Source organism: Clarias gariepinus, chromosome 2 (genome assembly GCF_024256425.1).
Source record: "Clarias gariepinus isolate MV-2021 ecotype Netherlands chromosome 2, CGAR_prim_01v2, whole genome shotgun sequence".
Classification (NCBI taxonomy): Eukaryota; Metazoa; Chordata; class Actinopteri; order Siluriformes; family Clariidae; genus Clarias; species Clarias gariepinus.
Window position 1 is genome coordinate 21,621,355 of NC_071101.1, and position 6,000 is coordinate 21,627,354.

Consider the following 6,000-nt stretch of genomic DNA (forward strand, 5'->3'; position numbering starts at 1 on the left):
ATAGCTTTGAACGGTATGAATACATTCGCCACATATGCCCCCTTAAATTACCGAAGGGAATTTAAATTAATTTGACTTTCCTATGAAGGGAACGCAAACTAATAAACGCAACTTCTTAAATTTCAGATATAGCAGGTGAACAAAAACAGTTATCTATTATTATTATTAATTTATTATTATTATTATTATTATTATTATTATCATTATTATTATTAATGTATTATTAATTTTCATGTTTTATTTATTATTTTTTTTTATTATTTTTTTTTTTAGGATCAGAATCTATTGAACATAAAAACAAATTAAAATGTCATGTGACTAGACCTTGTGTCTAGTGGTGCCCAATTTAGATGGAGAACTTGTTTAAAAACTGTTGAAATGTACACAAAACTGTTCAAAATCTTCTTTCTGCCTGTACTCCATCTCTAACAGTCACTTCTGTATAAAGTCATTATCCCTTCTATGCACATGTCCACAGCATCTTAATCTGGCCTCTCTAACTTTGTTTCCAAACTGCCCTACTTGCACTGTTCCTCCAATATACACATGCCAAATCCTGTCTATTCTTGTCACTATCAAAGCAAATTGCACCATCTTTAGCTCCGCCCCTACAGCCCTGTTTCCTTTCTTTTCATCAGCAGCGATGTCCACAAACCATACAAGACCGCTGGTTTCACAACAATTCTATAAACTTTTCTTTTCATACTTGCTTATACCTTTCTGGCACAGATAATTCCTGTTACTGTTCTCTGCTTGGACTCTCATCGTCACACCAAAACTTTCCTCAATATTTGTTAAAATCATGCACTCCAGATTTCAGTTTGTAACATTTCAAACAAGTGACAACACTTAACTACAATTACATAATACTACAAGAGCCAAATGTTGCATTCAGTGCCCGATGGAAAAACAATCAACATGTAATGATACCAAAGCTAACTACAAGCAAGCCAACAGTTATCATCAATATTGTAATAAAAAAACAGCATGAAAAACAACTGAACATCTGAATGTATATTTGCCCATTTCGGCCTTCTGACCATGTTACATTGCCTACAGTTAAAGCACGCAGACAGCAGGTCAGCGCCCGCGTCTAGTAACCCATAGCAACCGTGGACGTGGGTTGATAACATAGTAATTTAGCGACATTTGTTTCTATTTCACTAAGTACTGAACTGTTATAAATAACAGAGTATTTTGCCTGCTTTTCATAAACATTTGCAAATACCATATCCATTTTAATTGTTTTTACTAAATTAATTAACGAGTTGTTTAAAGCGCGACTCGAAACGAGGAACAAATTTGGTTAAAAATTAAACAACGGTTCTCTAAAACACGGCGGAACTGACACTACAACGAAGCTTTCTTAATTTAAAACACCGTGATGAAAGCCATATAAAACTTGCTCCAAATAACAAAACCTTTTAGACAAGACGAGTAAAATTAATTATGGTGAACAAAACTTATTTAGAAAACATAACGTGAATTAAACTTTATTTTAACCAAATCTCACGAGAACAAATTCTCCCCTGACCGAGGAAAAAAATCAAAAAGAGCAAAATAAACACTTACTTTTTCCTCTAAGAGGGAAGACCGGACTGAGCCCCCAAATTGTTAGGTTTTAAATGAAGATGTAGTGTGTCCGAGCTAAGTTTTAAGCTAAGAGAAGAAGAGATTTAGCTTGTTGTGTCCGCTGCACCTTGATACACTTACCGGTCCGGGCCCGATCGACCGGGAGAGACAAACACACAGACACACGCAGGCATGATGTCTGAAGATCTCTGTTTATTCTCAGCAAAGAGAGCACATTTAAACGGTGCTACGTCCCGAACATCAAAAGAACCATCATTAATATGTCAGTCATAGAGGGACCCGGAGACAGACAGGTGAGAGGAGATACATTTGCATTCTCCTGATTAAACAAAAGGATTCTAGCAGACAGGAGCCATTTGGATGTCTCCTCGTCTGGATACAGGATATAGAAGGTGTTACCACAGAAGACATGAGGAAACACAGTGAGGGGTCTGTTCTCAGAGCACAGGAATCTTCTCATTAGATTACATTGTCTTACTACTTTATAAAACCTTACAGTTACAAAATTACTTTTTTGATTCAAAAAGTAAGTAAATGAAAAAAGAATCCACAGCCAAGCATTTTTTACTAGCCAAAATAATAAATTGCATTTGTGGGTCACCCACACTTTCTTTTTATAAATTTTATTGGTATAATAAGGTATTATGTTGAATGTAAACTGAAAAAAGAATATCTGGCCAAAATTTGTAACAAAATGATTTTTTACTGATCATCATAGAATATGTCCAGAGAAGAGGCTCAGACTGGACCTGGAACACAGACAGACAGGAAATGTACCACTTGCATGACTACAAATACTCTTAGATTTATACCACCTTTTCTTACTCTATTCTAATTGCAACTACACTATTAAGATGATATCTAAAAGTTGAGTCAGGTCAAGTGGACATCTTAGTTCAGTAAAAAATTTTCACTACTCATCCAAGTAACGTCTTCAGTCTAAGGTTAGTTGAAAAAAGTTCCTTGTATTTAGGATCTCTAAGGGCAAAGGACACTCCAGCCACATACAAAAAGATGAGATTTTTCAGTTGTGTTTGGGTATCAGCTCTCTCTATCATTCTTCTTTTGGAGCTGGAAGCTATTTTGTTGAAGGCCCACTTAGGATATCTGCAGGACTTGAGCGCTGCCCTCAGATGTTTGTATTCTTTCTGTTTATCTTTAGTGGAGGTACAGATGTTCCCTTTCGACAGCTACACTCGATGCTGCGTGAAAACGCTATGGAAACATCTTTTTGTGTTACCAGTTGTGAAGCATGTATGTATCAAACATGCCAAATTTTGGCTATATATAACCTTGGTCAGGTGACGTCATCTGATGAAGTGCACCTGCAGGTTATAAATAGGAGTAAACCGGAAACATCCTCAGGTCAATTTTGTCTGAAAGGACATCCAGTCACGCAAGGAGTGCGGCATTGGAGCACAGCATCTCGTCCCCGCTTTTTCAGGGAACAGGGTTACAGCAAAGTAACCCAAGACGTTTGTTGTGTGGAGTAGACCATTTTTCTGCTGGAGGTAATGCGGCCCGTTCCGCTGGCTACCAGTGTGGGTATATTTCACACCTGTGAAAAACACTACAATGTGGAAAGTTTCTGCTTTAGAATTGCAAAAATAAAGTACTCAAGGAAGTTTCTCTTTCAATTAACCATGTGAATAATAAAGATATGTACAGTCATGGTCAAAAGTATTGAGAATGACAAATATTAGTTTTATATAATTACAAATATTAGTTTTAACAATATGACATTTATGCAAAGAGTCAGTATTTGCAGTGTTGGCCCTTTTTTTTTCTGGGCCTCTGCAATTCGACTGGGCATGCTCTCAATCAACTACTGGGCCAAATCCTGACTAATAGCAACCCAGAATAAGTGGGTTTTCGTTTGTCCACCTACCTCTTGAGGATTGACCACAAGTTCTCAATGGGATTAAGATCTGGGGAGTTTCCAGGCCATGAACCCAAAATTTTAACGTTTTGGTCCCCGAGCCACTTAGTTATCACTTTTGCCTTATGACACGGTGCTCCATCGTGCTGGAAAATGCATTGTTCTTCACCAAACTGTTGTTGGATTGTTGGAAAAAGTTGCTGTTAAAGGGTGCTTTGGTACCATTCTTTATTCATGGCTGTGTTTTTGGGCAAAATTGTGAGTGAGCCCACTCCCATGGATGAGAAGCAACCCTACACATGAATGGTCTCAGGATGCTTTACTGTTGGCATGACACAGGACTGATGGTAGCGCCCACTTTTTCTTCTCCGGACAAGCCTTTTTCCAGATGCGCCAAACAATCGGAAAGAGTCTTCATTGGAGAATATGACTTTGCCCCAGTCCTCAGCAGTCCGTTCACCATACTTCCTGCAGAAGGTCAATCTTTCCCTGATGTTTTTTTTTGGAGAGAAGTGGCTTCTTTGCTGCCCTTCTTGACACCAGGCCATCTTCGAAAAGTCTTCGCCTTACTGTGCGTGCAGATGCGCTCACACCTGCCTGCTGCCATTCCTGAGCAAGCTCTGCACTGGTGGCACTCCGATCCCGCAGCTGAATTCTCTTTAGGAGACGATCCTGGTGATTGCTAGACTTTTTTGGACGCCCTGAAGCCTTCTTAACAAGAATTGAAGCTCTTACCTTGAAGTTCTTGATGATCCTATAAATTGTTGATTTAGGAGCAATCTTAGTAGCCACAATATCCTTGCCTGTGAAGCCATTTTTATGCAATGCAATGATGGCTGTTTACGGAAGCGGTTGTGGGATTCATTGGGAAATTAGCGGACGATACCGTAGAGAAAAAGACTATTAAAACGTTTCCCAACCAGTAGCCGTGGGTCGATAAAACCATCCGCGACGCCCTGAAATCTCGCACCGGTCCATTATTGTTCCTGTCCCAAAGAAACCTCAACCTGCTTCTCTTAATGACTATCGCCCTGTAGCCCTCACCTCAGTAGTGATGAAGTACTTTGAACGCCTGGTCAGAGACTTCATCATTTCTTCACTACCAGACACACTCGACCAATTACAGTTTGCATACCGCCCCAACTGTTCTACTGATGATGCCATCTCTCACCTCCTCCACACATCACTCACTCACCTGGACGCTAGGAAAGGGAATTATGTGAAAATGCTCTTCATCGACTACAGCTCTGCATTTAATACCATAATTTCCTCCACACTCACCACCAAGCTGGAGCACCTGGGACTCAGCTCATCTATGTGCCAGTGGATCTCCAACTTCCTAACTGGCAGACCACAGGCAGTAAGGATGGGCGGACATGTCTCAGCCTCACTTACTCTCAGCACTGAAGCCCCCCAGGGTTGTGTTCTGAGCCCCCTGCTGTACTCTTTGTACACCCATGACTGCGTGGCCACTACCAACTCCACCGCCATCATCAAGTTTGCTGACGACACTGTCGTGGTGGGCCTGATCACCAACAATGATGAGTCGGCCTACCTAGAGGAGATTGTAAATCTGGAGAATTGGTGCCAGAGGAACAATCTCCTCCTGAACGTCAGCAAGACAAAGGAGCTGATAGTGGACTTTAGTACAAAGCAGGAGAGGAACTACCAGACCCCCATCATCAATAAGAACCCAGTGGAGAGAGTGGACAGCTTCCGATACCTCGGTGTTCACATCACGCAGGACCTGTCATGGTCCTGTCACATCAACACCTTGGTAAAAAAAGGCCCGGCAGCGTCTCTACCACCTCAGACGCTTGAGAGACTTTGGTTAGTCTAAAGTCTCTAGCAGTCTAGAGGTGAAGTGATGAAGGGTTTTAGCTGTGATGTATGGAAGACTGGGTGGATCCGGTGACAGGTGACAGGGTTAATCCATAAAGTGATGCGGTATGGTCCTGAACGTCGATGAACCTTGGTGATAGTTTTCTTGATTCGGTGTGCAGATGGAGGTTTTTAGTTGATAACCATACCTTGTCACCTACGTGGTACAAACGTCCCGGCGGGTGTCGGCGGCGATGCTGGGTGACGTAGCTGGTGTTGGCTCGTTGGATGGCGAGATTCGCTTGGTTCCACATCCGCCGACACCTACGGACCAACTGTTGGGCTGATGGTACGTCAACCTCCGGTTCTTAATGGTTGAACATTGGAGGATGGAAACCATGGCACACCTCAAATGGGCTTAGGTTGGTGGCTGAGGAGATGTGGAGGTTGTGGGACAGTTCGGCTCATTTGAGGTAGCGGGCCCAGGAGTGCTGGCGATCGGAAACAAAACATCTCAGGTAGCGCTCCAGTTGTTGGTTGGTCCGTTCCGTCTGACCATTAGTCTGGGGGTGGTAACCGGATGACAGACTACAGGTGGAATTGATCAGACGGCAGAAGGCCTTCCAGAACCGGGCTGTGAACTGAGGCCCCCTGTCCGAGACGCAGTCGGACTACGTGTTCCAAAATCAATTCAGCGGTGTCCTTTG